Source organism: Prunus avium, chromosome 4 (genome assembly GCF_965620075.1).
Source record: "Prunus avium chromosome 4, drPruAviu1.hap1.1, whole genome shotgun sequence".
Classification (NCBI taxonomy): domain Eukaryota; kingdom Viridiplantae; phylum Streptophyta; class Magnoliopsida; order Rosales; family Rosaceae; genus Prunus; species Prunus avium.
The window spans coordinates 14,335,867-14,357,340 of NC_142287.1; the positions used below are offsets into that span (position 1 = coordinate 14,335,867).

General features: G+C 35.4%; 1 long non-coding RNA gene and 1 pseudogene across 3 annotated transcripts; both read left to right on the forward strand.

Moving 5' to 3' along the window:
* The first annotated feature begins 5,038 nt into the window (after nucleotides 1-5,038).
* Nucleotides 5,039-19,989, forward strand: LOC148294862 (protein FAR1-RELATED SEQUENCE 5-like; annotated as a pseudogene).
* On the forward strand, nucleotides 13,227-15,354 carry LOC110750149 (uncharacterized). 3 transcript variants are annotated; one of them, XR_002525686.2, is made up of 5 exons: nucleotides 13,227-13,650; nucleotides 13,873-13,944; nucleotides 14,032-14,261; nucleotides 14,415-14,523; nucleotides 15,054-15,354. It is a non-coding gene; the product is annotated as an uncharacterized LOC110750149 (long non-coding RNA). The 3 variants fall into 3 exon arrangements; XR_002525687.2 differs by having other exon boundaries at nucleotides 13,227-13,599; XR_015835083.1 differs by having other exon boundaries at nucleotides 13,228-13,944.
* Nucleotides 19,990-21,474: the final 1,485 nt, after the last annotated feature.

The following is a 21,474-nucleotide window of genomic DNA, read 5'->3' on the forward strand; positions in this document are numbered from 1 at the left end:
AGTGGATATACATGCTGGTCCAAAGGGTGCTTCTGGCAGCTTGCAGGCTAATACTCCTTGGTTCCTTGAATGTTTCTTGCTTGGAACTTGCTCCCAGTAGCCACTCACGTGTAGATTTCCAACGTTCCTTTGTGGTTTTGTCTCCAAACTGAGTGCCAGGGCTTGAGCTGGTTTTATCCTAATTATATTGGCTTTTGGGACAACCACATGATCTATCCAATGGATGGGATGGCTTTGTCAAAGGTTGGGCTTTTTGGTTAGTTTGTTCTAATTGGATCAATGGGCTTATTTTGGCTAGTTTATTCTAATTGGGTCAATGGGCTTATTTTGGTTGAGGCAATGGTCCATCTCCTTTCTTGTGCTCACCCATGTTTGGGCCTAAGAAAATGGGCTTGAGTCCCGAGGCCCCCAAGTGACCCGAGACTTCCATTTCTCGACCCATCGATGGGCCCCATGATAACTTGTTACCATCCATACCACAACCCACTTAAGCAAGCCCCGGGCATTTGAGTGGCTTGGGCCCACTTAAGCTTGCAGTGCAATTGGGTGTGAAATAACGATTTCCCACTTGGCATGGCATGTTGCTTGGCATGCTTTTAATTTACGATGCTTGATAAGATAATTAGCATGGATTCGCAGAGCTAAATGCATTTTTATAATTTTAGTCTCATTTTCTAGCATGATGAATTTTCATTTGGCATGGCATGCAAAGTATAACTTGTGCGTGACAGATTTTTGCGTGCTCCAAATCGAGTCTTTTCTCGATAATATATCGCTTTGGGCTATGAACTTATCCGGGCCCAACCATAGATTTTTTGGGCCTCAACAGATTCTTCAAATTTTCGTGCTAAATCCAACCATATGAAGAACATAAAATTTGGATTAACGGTTTGAAAGTTACGGGTCAAAAACGGGACAAATGTTGAAACTAGAAAACAGAGGAAGTTCATAAATTCCTCTCTGACCGCTACAATACCCGGTGATAAAGAAGCAATAAAATGGTGGTAAATCAATGATAAAGTGGTGATACAGGAGTGATACAAAATGCTTATTGTGTTTACCCTTGGTTTCTTGTTTTGTTTCATTTCTTTTACTTTTCTTTACTCATTTCTAGTATCCGATTTGTATTTTACCTTTGTGTTGTGTTAAATAAGTGCTCTTTATGTACTCAAATTAGACCTTTGTATAAGCCTCCAATTCCTCGTGGGAACAATCCCGTATTTACAAATCTATACTCTAATAGATTCGTACACTTGCAGGTATTTTTAATTAGATGATTAGCACATTAATTTGTGCCAATTATTAATACAACACGGTCAAGCTCAAGGTTGATCGGGTCAGGCCAAACCTCTTAATAAATGTGTCTTATTGGAGACGGTCGCAAACCCGGATTTTCTCTTTCTAAAATACAATTGAATTAACAGTCTCAACATTTTTCTTCCCGATCCAACATACTCAAAATTGAAGTCTTGTTCAACAATGGTTTAACCTAAATTTTTAGTAGGCTAACTTTTGTTTAAGTTCATCTTGTTATACCATTGTAATTTAATTTTACGAACACTTTACCTTAACAAAATTCAAAATAAAAACAATGGAAGTAAAAACACATACAACAATACAAATAAAAATGAGTATCACATGACTTAAATTAAAAACAATATTAACTAAACACAAAACGCCAGCCAGACCTTATAATCTTTGGTTATGTTCATGGGAATTATCAACTTTTTTTTATAGAAAAGATGGTATTTCATTAAACCGAAAGGAACATCAATCATCAACCTTAAGTGACCAATCATCCTTAGATGGCCACCAATAATGAGAATTGAAAAGAAGAAGGGGGTTGAACTATATTGGGAGGTTCACACTTGTAAGGTTGAGAAAATGTGTTGCACTTGCTTATAATGGGAGATGTGAGAGTAGCTATTGGTCATCCAATCCCGACGATTGGTCCTCACGTGAACAGTGGTACGCAGTATTGTCATTTTTGGCATGTTTTGACGTGATTTCCTATTATTTTGGGGTTTTATAGCCTAATTGAATAGAGTTTTGGCTTCCTATTTCTTGTTAACTTGTAACCCAAGTCCTATGAGTTATAAATAGAAATTTTAGGGCTATGTTAATTGTAAGATATGAGAAAATTCAAGAATGGAATATATGAGAAAATTCAAGAATGGAATTTTTGAGAGAAACACAAGAGAATTCAAGAGGGTGAATTCTAGGGTTTTACAAGGGCATCAAAGGTTTGCGAAAGGGTGAGAGAAAAGAGAGCTTGGGTTATTGTGAGACCTAAGGGGGTTCTTAATTGTAACCAAAGTTGTTTTTACATACTAGTGAATTTCTCGGGTGGATCACCAAGAGGACGTAGTACGAGGCCAAACCTCTATAAATCTTTGTGTTCTTGTGTGTGTTTGCTTACTCTCTTTGGTGTGTGTGTATACTTTATTCTCAAATGGGTTTGTGTATGTGCCGTCGCATAGTCCATCAACGACAAGGTCTTGGAGTATTTGCGCACAACAAAATCACCATAACATATTGTAATTAAAAACTTATAATTAAATAAATTGAAACATGTGGTTAGGTCATAATTGTACAAAGGGATAAAACTCACATATTATATATATATATATATATATATATATATATATATATATATATATATATATGTTATTAACGTTACTTTTGTTGCTAAAATACAATTGTAAATATTTGAGAGCATATGTATCAGATTTGCATACACGCCCAAAGAAAAAAAACACGCATTCATACTATTAAATATATATAATATGCATTGGTTGGAGAACTTACATGCATATAGATTATGATTAAAAATCATGTCACTCTCGGCAATATAAATCAGGTGAAGTACCCAATTCCAAAAACAAAAAAAAAAAAAAAAAAAAAATCAGCCATCATCAAGTTTCTTGAAAATAAAAAAATACATGTAAGTACATCAGTCATAAAAAAGAAGAATATCATACGAGGAGCTCCTCGTGTTGATGATGTGTTATATAAGTATTAGAAATTAGGCTTATTATCACAAAAGGTCTCTAAGGTTTACGAAACTATCAGATTGCATCCTTAATGTTTTTTTGTGTCACTCGTGGTCCTCAAGGTTAGTATGTATAATCACAAATTGTCCTTGCCGTTAGGTTCCGTCAAAAACTCCGTTAGTTTGCTGACGTGGCATATATACATATCACAAAACATCCCTAAGGTTTACACATCTATCACAAATGGTCCTTGCGAAATTTTTTAATTTTTTAATTTAAAATTCATAAAATTTTGGTTTTCTTTTTTATATTATTTAAAAATATATATTGTATTTTAAATACATATGACACTATATTTTTGAAGATGTGGGCTCCACATATATGCCACACCAACAAACTAATGAAGTTTTTTTAAAATAATTTAAAATTCATAAAATTTAAAAATGAAAAAATCATTTATATAAGGATTTTAACCTTAAGGACCATTTATAATCCCTAAACCCTTGGTTTTTTTCATTTTTAAATTTTATGAATTTTAAATTATTTTTTAAAAACTCCATTAGTTTGTTGATGTGGCATCTATGTGGAGCCCACATCTAAAATAATATAGTGTCATGTGTATTTAAAATACAATAAATATTTTAAAATAATTTAAAATTCATAAAATTTAAAAAATAAAATCAAAATTTTATGAATTTTAAATTTAAAAAATTTGCAGGGACCATTTGTGATAGGTGTGTAAACCTCAGGGATGTTTTGTGATATATATATATATGCCACATCAGCAAACTAACGGAGTTTTTGACGGAATCTAACGGCAGGGACCATTTGTGATCATACATACTAACCTTGAGGATCACTAATGACACAAAAAAATATTAAGGATGAAATCTGATAGTTTCGTAAACCTTAGGGACCTTTTGTGATAATAAGCCTAGAAATTATAGAGAGAAATAAGAGGAAGCGAAAGACAAGATAATTCATTTTATCAACTTCTCTCTTTCATCTTTGATAAGCACCCATTCATAGGCTTACAACAATAGGGTATTTAAACCACAAGTTATAGCTACTAATTACAATAGTAAGAGCATAGATTACAAAAATGTAATATGGTGGATATTATGGGGGGCATTATGGTAGGCATCCTATGGATTTACAACATTTGTTTGTTTTTAGCTAAATTGCAACTAAAAAAATAGAGAGCATGATTATAGATGCTTCTACAAATGTAGTATAAAAATATGGTAAGCCTAGCATTACACTTTTTTAATCATTTTTTTTCCAGTGAATAAGGGGAGCGGATCTACTGTCCCCAAATTGGTGTACCCTCCATGTCCCCTCTCTAATTTGCTGACACGTGTCAACTAACATAACAAGGAGTTAACTCAGTTAACTCTTTTATTTGACAATTTTAAAAATTAAAAAAATTAAAAACTGCCCAAATATCCCAGTAGTCAGCGAGCGTCGTCTTCTCCGTGAGAGTTTTCTCCTCTTCTCCAATTGCAGCATCAATTCATTCCTTGCAAAACCTAGCCATACCCACTCTCCTCCCTCATAATCTTTGCATCTTCTCCACCATCAACTCTCAAACGCTTGCAAAACCCAGTTCTCCTCCCTCCTAATCTCTGTTTGGAAATTTCAGCACCATTAAACCAATCGATTATACCTTTTGTTGAAGCCCCGTGAATGGAGGTGAGCAAAGCCCTATATATTGGAAACTTATATCATATACACTAGATCAAAGTATTATTTGTTCAATTTTCTTTGTTAGGTTTTATCTTCATGATATGTTTGATTTCATATTCATAGTAATCAACCTTTTGAACAATCCAGCCATAGGAATCAATCCCTATCTCGATTAAATTCATTGTTATAGAAATCAATCCCAGCCATAGGAATCAACCTTTTGATGATTTCATAGGAATCAAACCCAGCTAGAGTAATCAATCCCTGTCTCAATTAAATTAATTGTTATTTTATTATTATTGTTTTACATTTAGAAATTTAAATCTTATAAATTATGTGTTGCCAATTTTCTCAAGGACATGAACGGGGAAAATAATTACAGAGACTATGATGGAACTCAAGCAAGTCCGAAGCTAATTTTTGAAACGAGTGCGGACTTCAATGCTTTTGTAGACAGTGAAAGTAATGAAGAAAAATTATCAGAAACTACACAAGGTAACGAAAACATAGAGTTGATTCATTCTAACATGCAGAAAAAACTAATTCCTGTAATAGGCATGGAGTTTGAGACAGAAGAAGAAGCCTTTAAATTTTACAATGCATATGCATATGGTATTGGTTTTAGTATTAGACGTAGTAAATTTCATAAAGAGAAATGTGGGAAGTTGAGAGACAGACTTTTTGTTTGCTTTGCTGAAGGTAAGCGTGAAAAGAATAAGTGTGATGGCAATGTGAAATCTCATCGTGCTGAGACAAGATTTGGATGTCTAGCAAGGATGAAAATTAGTTGTTGGCTAAATGATAAGTATTGTGTTACTGAGTGTGTGTTTGAGCATACGCATGTGTTAAGCTCATAATTTCATACATATACATGCCCAAATTTACTTACTTCTTTTGCTTAGTTTCCTAGATTTCTATGTTATTTGCCTCTCTTTGTGTGTTTTGTAGGCAAAAAGAGCAAGAGAGCATAATTCATGCAATTCAAGCATGTTAAGGCCTAATTTGGATGAATCGATGAAGAGGTTAAAGACAAACTCATTTTGGCTACAGCCCCCTGCCAGTCCAGTTTCGTAGGTCACATTGCAATATTTGTTTCAGCAATCTACACAGCTCGGATGAGGCCGCATTCTTCATGAAAGTTGTTCCAATGGGTGTATACTATAACATATCCAAACTTCAGCCCCATTGGATAAATATGGAGTCTGTTACCTAGCAAACACAGAACCATGCTCAGGATGGATTTTGTCAGCGAGCAAAAGCGAGTTAGCAATTTGTTTTGGCCTTAACTTCTTCATCCGAGTTTGGAATTGGCCAATACTTGTGTGGTTGGATCAGACACATTCTGAAATTCACAATGGACATCTTAAAGTCGTCATTTGCTTAAGTGAAGCCCAATTTGTAAGCCCTTGAAGTTGCTGGTCATGCTGACCTCAGGATGAGCTATTGTTTCTGGTTGGAAGCTTGGTCATGGTGAGCTAGGCATGAGCTATTGAGCTGGTTGGAAGCTTGGTCATGGTGACATGAAGATGAGCTAGGGCTGCTGGTGGGATTTATTGGTGAAGTGCATCAACCAATTCAAATTTTCTAATACAAGTGCATCAACCATTTCAGATTTTATAAAACAAGTGTTGTATGCATTAGCCATATTGAATTCAGATTTTTCACTTCCTTAGGCCTATAAATAGGGAGGTTCTCTAAGCTTGTAAACACACCCCAAGGGGGGGAGCTCTCAAACACTTCTCTAGAGCTCCCTTCCCTTCTCTCCCTCAAATTCTCTTAGTTTCTCTTTCTAGTTTTCAATTGTTATAATGAGATCTTTGTGCTGAAATTCTCCTTAAGTTTTTCCAAGTTCTACTTAATTTTCATTGTTATGTAAATTCTTTTCTTTAGTTTCAAGTTTGATTAGTTTCCAAGTTTCAATTATGATTTTTGTTCTTATTCATTATGCTTATAAGTTAATATGCTAGTTTGAATGATTGATCACCATTAAGGCTTGCATGTTAGCTATCTTGGTTTGAATTAAGAGTATACACCATGCTTTAATTCGAATTGAACTATGAATAGGAAGAGTATGTATGGACATTCGACAACAGGGATTAGATACATGCTTGGTTGTTTAAATTGTTCTTCTATGCTTAATGGGTTCCTAATGCTTAATTTTAGGTTAGACAACAAATGATCAAATTAGGGAATTAGGAACACAAGGTTATGACCACACACCATGGCTTAATCATACATTAGCTAGAATCAATCCGTTAATCTAATTGAACTTGAGAACTTATCTGCTTGAGTTATTTATTTTCTTTCTTCCTTATTTTATTTATTTCCCTTCTTTTTTATTTCTGTTTTGTGTAGGGAAAATGGATTGAATCATTCAATCACCAATCCTCGTGGGATCGACCTCGCACTTACATACGCTATACTACGGAACGGCTCGTGCACTTGCGAGTATCACAAGTTGAGGATGCAACTGAATCCATTTTGGTGCAGCTGTATCTACACAACAAGTTTTTGGTGCCGTTGCCGGGGATCGGTAACATTGTTTGATTCTATTTGGCTTTCCTACTTTTTTTTTTTTTTTTCTTAACTAGACAATTTCAAGTTTTAAAGTTAATGACTTTAATGGACAAGTTGTGTTTGTAGTCCAACAGAAAAGGACAATTGCCCAACAAGCAAGAAAACTGGGTTTAAGTCCCAGCTTACACAACCCATTGGCGCTTGTTGCTTTGAAGCATGGAATTGGATGTGTGTTGATTTTCCTTTTCATTTTAGTTTTTATTTCCTAATCCTTTTAACTCCATTTCAAGTTTGTGTGTTTGTTTTAGCAATTTATGACAGCTTAATAAAAATGGAGAGAGATGGCAACCTCAATCATAAGAATGGGAAGTGTGGAGCAATGGGAGAAGTCGCGACCTCCAAGTGCATCACTCTCGACCTAATCGCTTCAAGGGGGAGCATTTCAATCCTTTCTCTTTACTTGTTATTATTTTAAATTTCTGTTTCTTTTTTTATAAAAATTTATAAAAATAAAAAAATTAAAAATTTAAAAAGATTTTTCATATGAGCTGACTTATGGTAACTCCAGTGAGCACTTCCGTCAATACAGTGTCTAGGAGTTCTTTAGGCGACACCTTCGGTGTCTAAGAAGTTTGGGTTTTAAGCGGGACCATTGTGACCCCTCCAACCTTCCCGGATCCCCTGGCTGTGTTTTCTGAGGCCCTTAACTGGTCATCCATGAGTTGCTTATATATATTTTTTTTTTCTTTCTAAACCTTCTTCTTAACTTTTCCCCTTATCATTTACATGTTCTCAATCATCTTTACTTTACTTTAACATTGAGGACAATGCTTCATTTAAGTTTGGGGGTGCTGGAAAGTTTTTAGCTTTTGTGTTTGTGTCTAAAAACGTAGGCTTCTTCATTGCTACAATTTTTTTTTTCTGCTACTGTTTTGAAAGTTTGGTCCGCGTTGTATTCTTCATTTTTTCATGCTGAATCCAACGACATAAAGAACGTTAAATTTGACCAAGTGGTTTGAAAGTTACATGTCAAAACAGATTATATGTTGAAATTGAGCAGAACAGCAATTTGAAACCTCACGTTTTTCTTTTATGTTTCTTTTCTTTGAGTCATTTTCAGTTTTCCTTCCCACACCAATGATAAATCTTGAGCCTAACTTCTAATATGGCTCTTGGGAATTTGATAAGCATTGTGTTAGGTCTGAATCTTATTCTTTTGCTAGCTAAGTCTCACATAATTATGCTTGAGCTTGCTATGCACTTTACCCATGATTATACAACTCTTGCATGTCTTACCCAATTGTATGCATTTTTGCTTGTGTGATTCACTGGAATGTTAAGTTATAACTAAGATATGATTTAGGCCATCTTTGTTAAGCCTCTTTCTTTTTCCTCCATCAACCCATACAATACATATTCCATTGTAAACCCTTTTGTGCCCAAACACTTAGCCATTTCTTTCTATCACCTTTTCATCCATTAAACATCCTACCATCTAGGGGACATGTAGAGTATGATTGTATTTCAGATTGTATTCAAGGCAATAAATGAGCTAAAGGAAAAAAAAAATCAAAAGAAAAAGAGAAAAGAAGTGTGGCCAATGTAGTCACGACCCTAGGGTGATATAAGGAGAAATAAAGGTGATCTAGGGTAAAGAGCCGCAAAATTGGGCCAAATTTTATACAAATTGTGTAAATGTCAAAATCAAATTTTGAAGTGATTCAATTGCAAAATCTGGTGTTGTGAGCTTTTCAATTTATGTGCCTTACATTTCAAATGTCAATGATCTTGTTTATATGACATGCTCTACTTTGTTCCTTAGACTTTGTATTTCAATATCCATTCCTTTTCTAACCATTACATTACATCCATGAGTAAAGTCCTATTGATTTTGGTTTAGCTTGGCAAACTTGTGTTCATTCTTGCAAGAATTCATATCGTTGTTTGAGAAGCATGAGTTGTATCTTCATGGCTACTTCACACACACACACACACCTTGAGCATGATTTTTGTGAGATTGTGGTAGCACTTGAATAATGTTTAGAACTTCCTTAGTGCTTGTTTGGTTCCTTGTTGAGCCATGTCTATGAAGTTTAACATTTTTGTCCGGTTGGAAGGTTAACGGTTTTTGTATTTTGTTTTGTTTTGTTTTGCTTAAGGGCTAACAAATCTATTAAGTTTTCTAACTACTTTGTTTTGTAGAGTCAGTAAAACGTTTGTGGGTATCGTATCTGTTAAACCCTCAGGAGACACAACTTCTCCGACTAGGGATGCCTAGAGGTTTAAAGGCTTGTTGCATTCGCTCAATGCAATCGAGTTACCTACGAAAGTGGTCTAGTTAACTTCTTGTTTTGTTTTTATCTTTGTTTTTCTTTTGTTTTGCTTGAGGACTAGCAAAATCTAAGTTTGGGGGTGATACTCGCAAGTGCACGAGCCGTTCGGTAGTATAGCGTATGTAAGTGCGAGGTCGATCCCACGAGGATTGGTGATTGAATGATTCAATTCATTTTCCCTACAAAAAACAGAAATGAAAAAGAAAGGAAATAAATACAACAAGAAAAAAAAGAAATAACTCAAGCAAATAAGTTCCCAAGTTCAATTAGATTAATGGATTGATTCTAGCTAAAGTATGATTAAGCCATGGTGTGTGGTCATAACCTTGTGTTCCTAATTCCCTAATTTGATCATTTGTTGTCTAACCTAAAATTAAGCATTAGGAACCCATTAAGCATAGAAGAACATTTTAAACAACCAAGTATGTATCTAATCCCTGTTGTCGAATGTCCATACATACTCTTCCTATTCATAGTTCAATTCGAATTAAAGCATGGTGTATACTCTTAATTCAAACCAAGATAGCTAACATGCAAGCCTAAATGGTGATCAATCATTCAAACTAGCATATTAACTTATAAGCATAATGAATAAGAACAAAAACCATAATTGAAACTTGGAAACTAATTCAACTTGAAAACTTAAGGAAAGAATTTACATTACAAAGAAAAATAAATTACAACTAAGAAGAAAAAGGAAAGCTAGAATTGAGAACTAGAAAGCAAAATTAAGAGAATTTGAGGGAGAGAAGGGAAGGGAGCTCCAAAATTTGTTGTTAATAATATGTTAACTCGCAATTGTACGGGGCAATTAGTAGTATAGCAAGACAAGTACGAGGTCGTACCCACGAAGACTGAGAATTTCAAATTAGTTATGTACTTTAGATTACCGAATTCAAGAAGTTAGGAAGTTAAATCTAAAACAGAATTTAAAGCAAGAGTGAGTTTGAAAACAAATGCAGCAAGATTAAAATGAACTTTGAAGTGAGAATGCTTGTGATTATAGAAAGAAATGAACAAACTGAAATTGCAACGGAAAGCAAGTAAACAAAAGTAACAAAGGGTGGTTTTGAAGGTTAAAACACAGGTTTGGAGACTAGGGCATTCGATTCACCATAAAAATTCAATTCTGGGTTATAAAGATTCAAGTAACAAGTCTAATTCAGATTCAAAGATTGATTCTAGCTAAAGTATGATTAGGCCATGGTGTTTGGTCCTAACCTTGTGTTCCTAATTCCCTAATTTGATCATTTGTTGTCTAACCTAAAATTAAGCATTAGGAACCCATTAAGCATAGAAGAACATTTTAAACAACCAAGTATGTATCTAATCCCTGTTGTCGAATGTCCATACATACTCTTCCTATTCATAGTTCAATTCGAATTAAAGCATGGTGTATACTCTTAATTCAAACCAAGATAGTTAACAAACAAGTTCTAATGGTGATCAATCATTCAAACAAGCATGTTAACTTATAAGCATAATGAATAAGAACATGAATCATGAATCAAACTTGAAACTCCAAACTTATAAACCCAGAATATTCATGTTAGGTTACATCGAAGCCCTAGTTATGGATTTAGCTACTCATAATGGAAAAGAGACTTGAACAGAAATGAGAAAACATAATGAATGCAATAAGAGTAGAAAAACCCTTTTTATGAAGTTCTTGTGGTGTCCAAGGCTTCTCCAAGTGCTTCTCCACTTCTAATGCTTCTCCAAGAGCTTCCCCACTTCTAGAAAGATGTATGAAGGATATGGAGGTGATTTGGGATGAGTTTGAGTGAGTGGTGATGGCTAAGGAAGATGAAATTCGTAGGGAAATGGAAGAGAAGAAAGCTGGAGTTGTTTTGGTGATTGTTGGAGTGTTTGGGATTGTGAGAGTGTTTGAGGATGGTTGGAGTGAATTGTGGGGTTGTGAATCCCAGGATTTTTGTTGTGTCTTGAATGTGGAATGGATGTGGTATTTATAGGGAGAGGGGAGTGATAAATCTGAATTCAATATGGCTAATGCATTCAACACTTGCATTATAAAATCTAAATTGGTTGATGCACTTCACTAATGCATACAACACTTGCATTATAAAATCTGAATTGGTTGATGCACTTCACCAATAAATCCCACCAGTAGCCCTAGCTCATCTTCATGTCACCATGACCAAGCTTCCAACCAGCTACAATAGCTCATGCCTAGCTCACCATGACCAAGCTTCCAACCAGCTCATCCTCATGTCAGCATGACCAGCAACTTCAAGGGCTTACGAATTGGGCTAGGCTGAATCAAATGAAGACTTTAAGATGTCCATTGTGAAGTTCAGAATGTGTATGATCCAACCACACAAGTATTGGCCCAATCCAAGCTCGGAGGAGGAAGTTAAGGCCGAAACAAATTGTTAACTCGTTTTGCTCGCTGACAAAAATCCATCCTGAGCATGGGTCTGTGTTTGCTAGGTGACAGACTCAAGATTTATCCAATGGGGCTGAATTTTGGATATGTTATAGTACACACCCATTGGAACAACTTTCATGAAGAATGCGGCCTCATCCGAGCTGTGTAGGTTGCTGAAACAGATCTTACAATGTGATCCACGAAACTGGACTGGCAAGGGGCTGTAGGAAAAATGAGTTTGTCTTTAAGCTCTTCTTCCATTCATCCAAATTAGGCCTTAACATGCTTGAATTGCATGAATTATGCTCTCTTGCTCTTTTGGCCTACAAAACACACAAAGGGAGGCAAATAACTTATAAATCTAGGAAACTAAGCAAAAGAAGTAAGTAAATAGGGCATGTATATGTATGAAATTATGAGCTTAACACATGTTACTTCTAGTCCTTGTAAGACCGATTTTTTTAGGTCACATAGGAACATGTCTTTGCACAAATAGTTGAAGCAGATATGGCTGATAGTTCGAGGATTGCTCCAAAAGCAACTCTAGAACTTCTGAGTAGACAAGCCAGTGGCCGTTAGAATCTTGGATTCATTCATTCCTGTAGATTATAAAAATTAGTTACGTTCAAAGCGTACAAGAGAAATGAGGGTAGGAGATACAGGGGGCCTGTTAGAATATTTACAACAAATGCAATTGAGTGATCTCAATTTCTTTTATGCTATATGTGGGAACTGAATTTTAGCCAAACCCTAAGTCAAATATTTCCTTCCATTTGGGGATTATTTGATTTGGGGATTCTTGCCTTGAATTAAGGATTTGATTCTTATTAAATCCCTAATTGATTTAAATATCCTAAAATCAGAAAAATAATTCCTTTCCCAACAAGGATTATTTTTCTCCAAACCCTAACCCTACGAGGCTCTATAAATACGAAGCTATGCAAGGCATGAGGTAAGCCATTCTAAGCTCACAAAAATACTACAAAAATCTCTTCATTGCCGCCTCCTCTCTCTCCCTCTTATACAAGGCTCCGACCACCACACACGTCTCCGACCACTCAGTTCACATCATACATACATCTCCGTACCCTTTTTAGCACTACTACAATTATGGAAAACCACGACCCTTATTAGACGACTGTAAAACTAAAAAGTGTCGTATTTTTTAAAACTATGAAAAATCAAGACGGTTCCTTCTAAAACGGTTGAAGTTTAAAACACGCTAGACAAAATTACGTGCTTGTAAAGGTTGAAGTTTAAAATCAAGACGGTTCCTTCTAAAACACCGTCGTGCTTGTAAAGGTGTTGGACAAAAATTTTACTTAAGTTATAATTTTCACAGCAACTCGCTCTCTCTCAAACACTCTCTCTCGCGACTTTTTCAGAAACCCTCCCTCTCTCTCAACTCCCTTTCTCATCTCTGAAACAGCATCTCCATGGCACCCTCTTCGTCACCGAGCTTGCTATCCAGGTCACAGATCTCACCTTCCAGTTCACCGAGGTCGCCATATCCTTGCTTCCATGTCACTGAGGTCGCCAAAAGTATCGTCTCCACGATTTTCACAAGGAGGAGCAAGAAGCCCTTGCCAACCACATGAACAACATCAAGCGCAATCTTCTCCCTCATGTCGTTGAGGTCAACAACCATCTCCTTGCACAGTCGTGGTCAATGAGGGTTTCAGTAAGAGATTTGGGGCTTTTGCTATTTCAAATCCCTAGTATCCTTTTACTGGTTAGATTTGATTTTTAGTAGTGTTTCAAGTATCATACAACTCAGACTCTCTCCACTTCTTTGATTTATTTATTTATTTTATTATTTACATGTTATATTTTTTTTTCATTTGATTCTGAGTTGTTGCTCTGTTTGCGTTTTATGCTTTTGATTAATTTACAAGGCAAATTTGGCTATTTGATTACTTGTAAATTTGACTTACCATTTGGCTCTCATTTGCAGGGGATTTGGGCCAAACCTTTGATTCAAACAAGACACTTGGCTCTCCATGTAACATCCAATCAATTCTAACTTGTTAGTGAAATCTTATATACATTAATTTCCTTGTTAAATTTACTGCTGCAACAGTCTCATTTAACATATCATTTCTTTGTTCTCAAGGTAAATACACTCCTCAGTACCAATGGCTTGAGCAGGAGCTACCAAAATTTAACAAGAGAGAGACACCATGGTTGATTGTCTTACTGTATTCTCCATGGTACAACAGCTACAACAGCTACAACTATCATTACATGGAAGGAGAGACCATGAGAGTCATGTTTGAGCCGTGGTTCGTGCAGCACAAGGTTGACGTAGTGTTTGCTAGTCATGTCCATGCCTACGAATGATCTGTAAGTGCTAAAAAAAAAAACCTTTGAGACAGATCAATCCCTTTTATGTAACATTTTAATGTTCAATAAATTAGTTGTTGCTCTGTTTGCCTTGTATATTAATCATAAGTTACAGTTCCTGATACCATGTTAGTTGTTGATCATATGATTTAGCATGACAGATGCCAATCAGTGTGAAGGTAGCTAGTGCAAGGGAAGGGGCCTAAAGAAATAGTCTCAAGAAGAGTTTATCAACAAGAACTGCATTTGCTGCATCTGAAGGGTGAGTGAAGTTTGCATTTCTCCAATTCTATGGTTGTGTTGTGTTTCTCTTATTGGTAGCTAGCTAGATTTTAGATTTCTAGTTTGTTTTTTTGTTTTTAAGGAATGCAAGTGTCTGTAACCCTTTGATGAGATCATCACAATGGATGCTTCTTGGTTACCTGTCTAGGTGCATTCCTTTTTGCAATTATTTAGTGTTGGATAATATGCTGCTGTTGGACAAAAGACCAAGCACTTGATATTTTACCCGTAGCCCATCTTGTTTCTTATATGTTTTAAGCAACAAATGCAACAGCCAAAATGAAATGCATGCTCTCATATGTCATCATTGTTGGCAAGTATAGAGCCATCTAGTGCATATTCAAGATATGCGAAAGTAAGTACCCTGCTTGGTTGCTTAAATTAATGAATTTGACTTCCTAATGAGATGCATGCTAATTTCTCAACAATCCATGCTCAAATGGAAACATTTGGTCTTTTCTCCATGTTTACAAATATCCTAAAATAGCCTATTTGAGTTGCTGATTGCAGGTAGTCGCTAATGGAAGTGGTTCGAATGAAGCTACTCCTAGCGTGGGGGAAGTAATGTTGGTTCAAGCTGCTGTTAGTGGTAAAAGTGGAAGAAATGCAGAGGAAAATTGGTGATGATGAAGGCATAGCTTTGTATGCATATGGAGAACTTGACTTGAAGGATAATTAGGTATATGAATTTTGGTGTATTATTGTAATTAGGCTTGCAGCTAGCGGCCCTAGACTACTTTCATTTTAAAGATTTTATTTTGTTCTATTGTACTCTTGATATTCTATTTATGAAAGTTACAATTTTTGAGTATATACATGTATGGCGCGGGTAATAGCATATTTGAGTATATATTTATGATACCATTGGAAACAAGAAAAAGAAAGAAAAAAAAAAGCTAAAATGTAAAATTTAGATGTCAGTTTAATAGTTAATAGACGACGGTTTTGTTGAAAAAATCGTCGTTATAGAGTTAATAAAAGACATTATTTAAAGAAACCATCTTCTTTACAATTAATAGACGACGGTTTTTTCAATAAAACCGACATTTTTGGATATAATAAACGACAGTTCTACAGAAAAACCGTCGTCTTTATATCTAATAGATGACGGTTATTTCAGAAAAATCGTCGTCTATTAGATGTAAAGATGACGGTTATTTTAGAAAAACCGTCGTCTTTACAATTAATAGACGACGGTTTTGAGTAAAAGCGTCGTTTTTACAAATAATAGACGACGGTGATTCACCGTCGTAGTTTGACATTCAAAAGATGGCAGTCGATTTAACGACGGTTTTCAAAAGAAAAAGACGACGGTTTTTCCCCGTTGTCTATTTCAATTTTTGTAGTAGTGTAGCTATTATTTCTCTATGAATAAATTGAACTAATTTAGGCATCGGAGGGCCTTTGGCCAACACCCCCCGGGTGTGGTCCTCTTATTCCGATCTATTTTGCAGGGAGAAAGAGACGACAGAGAAGAAAGGGAAATCAATCGATCGAATATTCTCGTGGGACGAAATTTGCTCCCACACTATACAAGTGGATGAAGATGATATGATTACTAATATCTTTTGGGTTGATGCAATGCAAGGATGATGGTGGATTATGATTATTTTGGTGATGTGGTATACTTTGATACGACCTATAGAAAAAATAAAGACGGAAGACCTTTTGCAATGTTTGTTGGTGTCAACAATCATAGGCAAACTATTGTATTCAGTGTTGCATTATTGTATGTTGAAACAGCTGACACATTTATTTGGTTATTTGATACTTTTGTCAAGGCTATGTCTGGAAAAAAACCAATAAGTGTCCTGACAAACCAAGATGCAGTAATGGCTAAAGCATTGCTTTTAGAGTGGCTATAAACATGTCACTGTTTGTGCATTTGGCACATATACCAAAACTCAACCAAGCATCTTAGCAATGCTTTTGAGAAGTTGAAAAATTTTACCAAAGACTTTGGTAGATGCATATTGTTAAGCTCATAATTTCATACATATACATGCCCTATTTACTTACTTCTTTTGCTTAGTTTCTTAGATTTCTAAGTTATTTGCCTCCCTTTGTGTGTTTTGTAGGCAAATAGAGCAAGAGAGCATAATTCATGCAATTCAAGCATGTTAAGGCCTAATTTGGATGAATAGATGAAGAGCTTAAAAGACAAACTCATTTTGGCTACAGCCCCCTGCCAGTCCAGTTCCGTAGGTCATATTGCAAGCTTTGTTTCAGCAACCTACACAGCTCGGATGAGGCAGCATTCTTCATGAAAGTTGTTCCAATGGGTGTGTACTATAACATATCCAAAATTTAGCCCCATTGGATAAATATGGAGTCTGTTACCTAGCAAACACAGAGCCATGCTCAGGATGGATTTTATCAGCGCGCAAAATGAGTTAGCAATTTGTTTTGGCCTTAACTTCCTCCTCCGACCTTGGATTGGCCCAAATGATATATGGCTGGAAAGAAGACATTCTGAACTTCAAGTTTGAGTACTTAAAGTCTTAATATTCTTAAGGGAAGCCCAAGTTGTAAGCCCTTGAAGTTGCTGGTCATGCTGACCTCAGCATGTGCTGGTTGGATGCTTGGTCATGGTGAGCTAGGTATGAGCTATCATTTCTGGTTGGAAGCTTGGTCATGGTGACATGAAGATGAGCTAGGGCTGCTGGTGGGATCTATTGGTGAAGTGCATCAACCAATTCAAGATTTTCTAATACAAGTGCATCACCCAATTTAGATTTTCTAATACAAGTGCATCAACCATTTCAGATTTTATAAAACAAGTGTTGTATGCATTAGCCATATTGAATTCAGATTTTCACTTCCCCTAGGCCTATAAATAGGGAAGTTCTCTAAGCTTGTAAACACACCCCAAGGGGGGGAGCTCTCAAACACTTCTCTAGAGCTCCCTTCCCTTCTCTCCCTCAAATTCTCTTAGTTTCATTTTCTAGTTTTCAATTGTTGTAATGAAATATTTGTTTTGAAATTCTTCTTAAGTTTTCTTAGTTCCACTTTACTTTTCATTATGTAAATTCTTTTCTTTAGTTTTTCAAGTTTGATTAGTTTCCAAGTTTCAATTATGGTTCATGTTCTTATTCATTATGCTTATAAGTTAATATGCTAGTTTGAATGATTGATCACCATTAAGGCTTGCATGTTAGCTATCTTGGTTTGAATTAAGAGTATACACCATGCTTTAATTCGAATTGAACTATGAATAGGAAGAGTATGTATGGACATTCGACAACAGGGATTAGATACATGCTTGGTTGTTTAAATTGTTCTTCTATGCTTAATGGGTTCCTAATGCTTAATTTTAGGTTAGACAACAAATGATCAAATTAGGGAATTAGGAACACAAGGTTATGACCACACACCATGGCTTAATCATACATTAGCTAGAATCAATCCGTTAATCTAATTGAACTTGGGAACTTATCTACTTGAGTTAGTTATTTTCTTTCTTCCTTGTTTTATTTATTTCCTTTCTTTTTCATTTCTGTTTTGTGTAGGAAAAATGAATTGGATCATTCAATCACCAATCCTCGTGGGATCGACCTCGCACTTACATACGCTAAACTACCAACGGTTCGTGCACTTGCGAGTATCACAAGTTGAGGATGCAGCTGAATCCATTTTGGTGCAGCTGAAATCTACACAACACATATATGATTATGAAGATGAAGATGATTTTATAAATGCTTGGAATAACATGCTTGAAAAATATAATCTCAAGGATAATGATTGGTTAAGGCGATTGTTTAATATAAAGGAGCAATGGGCATTAGTTTATGGGCGACAAAATTTTTGTTCTTGAATAATGCTTTAAAGAAGTATGATAGTTACAAATATGATTTGCTACGATTTTTTCAACATTTTCAGAGGTTAGTTGAAGATCGTTATTATCAAGAGTTGAAAGCTGAATTTAGAGCAAGTCAAAGTTCACCTGCATTGTCATTTCCATTGGAAATATTAAAGCACATATCAAATATATATATACACCAGAAGTGTTTAAGTTGTTTCAAGATGAGTTGTGTAAAGATCATGATTGTGTCTTGAAATTCAATGGTGAGATTGGAAGCATCAGCAAATATGAAGCTATCCCTCATAAGAAGTATTGGCACCACATCGTCACATTTGACTCAAGAGATAATACGGTTTTATGTAGTTGTAAGAAGTATGAGTTCGCAGGAATCTTGTGTGCGTGTGCCTTAAAAATCCTCTCTACAAGAAATATTAAAAATATTAAGGCTAAGAGTGCAAAAGCTACTTGCAATGTCTCTAGTGAAAATAGCTCGGAGGTAGAAATTGTCAGGCGTTACAGAGAATTATGTCAGTTGCATACTCAGTTAGCAACACGAGCATCAGAGTCGAAAGATGCATATGAAACTGCTATATTAGGACTTAATAATACGTTGGGAGATGCAGATGCGTGTTTGATGAAGAAAGCAAGTCAAGAACCAACTCAAGTGATCTCAACAACTGCTACTGCATCTAAGCTTAATGAGTATATTTGTATTGATGATGATATCATTAAAGTTAGAGGAATCAAAACTAAAACCAAAGTTGTTTGCAAATCTAAAAGGCCAAAGAATGCTTTGGAAAAGCTCACAAAAAAGAAAAAGCCTCAAAATAAAGAAGAATGTGCTCTATTGGAACAGGTATCTTAATATATTTTTTTATTATTTAAAAGTTATGATTGTTAATATTTGTTTTATTTTAACTCATTTTAAAAGTTATGGTTCTAAAATAATGTTAGGAACCTGATTCTCACAATGAAACTATTTACATGCCAACCCAATCTCAAGCAACGATGGATAATTCACAGGTAATGTTTAAGTTAAATTTATCCTTTTTTTGGTGTCTATCTATGGCATTTCACAAGTAATGTAAAATATGTTACTGACTTAACTTATAAATATATATATATATATATATATATATTTTTCTTCATGTGCACTTTTTTGTATACTAGCAATACTACATAAGAACCCATAATACTTTGAGCAACTATCAACAAGGTCCAACTAGCATGATGAATTTATTACAGGTAATTCCTTGTAATTGGTTACTACCTTCTGTTTTCTCGTAAATGAGTACTAACTTATTTCATTGTATACACATATATGCATGCAGAATTACCACAAGAAGAAGAATTAAGCTTACTAAGCTTTGAAGGACTAGACTTGCTGAGCTCTAAATTAACATGCAGTGCCAAGACACATGATATGGATGTCCAAGATGTTGAATGAGCAGAATGTTGAAGAATTTTTCTTTCTTTTCAACTCAAGGTTTCATTTAAGAATATTTGGTTATGACATTTGGAACAAGCATGTATTTACCTTTTCTATTGTTAAAGACTTCATATGTATGACAATTTTAACAGGCATTTGATGTCATATATTATTGGAACAAAACCAGGGACTATGTGGAATCAATTATAACTTAATATTGCTCGTTGTTAAGTTGTAGGACAAGTATTGAACAATACTATATTTCATTCTTTCCCTCATGAGGGAAAAACAGATTTATCTTGAGTAAGTAAGTCAATAAATTAGCAAAATGCATACATTTAGCTGCAACATTTTGTCAAACACATTCTGCATTCAACTTCTTCAGATCAAAAAACATTGACTGATCCAACTACACCTATTATACAAACATTCCTACAAACTCTTGATGTGTTATTCTAGTAGGACATTCAGATCCTGTTATCCTAACAACCTCCGAAATTCCACAACACCTAAACTATTGTAAAACAAGGTCTACTTCGTCCACACTGGTCGAACTGGCTAAGGTGCTATGACATTGATTGGTGGAAGGGTAGGGGCACTTCCTTGTAGTTGCTGGAGCAGATCTTTTTCTTCTGGAATTTCAGCCGCAGTGTCAAATCCATCAGCTTCTCTTCTCCTTCACAAGGTTTATGTCATAACAGCAATAGATTCGACTCCAATTAACCATTTAATTCACAAATTCTTCAAAGATAGCCAAACACATGAAAACCCCCAAAATTTCAATCATGCCTAATCAAATTAATTTAGCACAACTTACAGGTGATGCCAGGCTTCTCAGACTGGCCAATGAGGAAAATAATTGAGTTGGCCTATGGAGATAGAATGTCAACAAGGGGACAGGACTGCTGACGCGAATGAAGTTGAGGGTTTAAGAAAAATGGTGCTGAAATTTCCAAACAGAGATTAGGAGGGAGGAGAACTAGGTTTTGCAAGTGTTTGAGAGTTGATGGTGGAGAAGATGCAGAGATTATGAGGGAGGAGAGTGGGTATGGTTGGGTTTTGCAAGGAAGGAATTGATGCTGCAATTGGAGAAGAGGAGAAGACTCTCGCGAAGAAGATGATGCTCGCTGGCTGCTGGGATATTTGGGCAGTTTTTAATTTAATTTTTTTTTTAAATTGTCAAATAAAAAAGTTAACAGAGTTAACTCATTGTTATGTTAGTTGACACGTGTCAAAAAATTAGAGAGGGGACATGGAGGGGACACCAATTTGGGGACAACGGATCCACTCCCTTGAATAAGACCCTTTCTCTTTTTTGGGTCGGAAAAGACCCTCTCACTCTCAGTGAGGTTGATATTCTAGTGTCCCGTCGTCCCATTTTCCTTTTATCCTCATCAAGATCTAAAATTTCAAGGGTTTCAGAAATATTGGGGGTCCAAAAACACGAAAATATCGGGAAATTATTGATATTGGTTAAAATGGAATAAAAAACCATGAAAATTGTAAGAAAGACTTGGAAATTTTTATTGAAACTTTAGTGGATGTTTATTTAGTCAACTATCTATTATTTTATAATAAATTTTTGGGAGAAAATGCATTGCATGGTGGGTTTGATTGATTTAAGTTGATTATATAACGAGTTGACAAACATTGTGAGTGTAGAAAATATGTAGTAATTAATGAAAAGATTAAACACACCA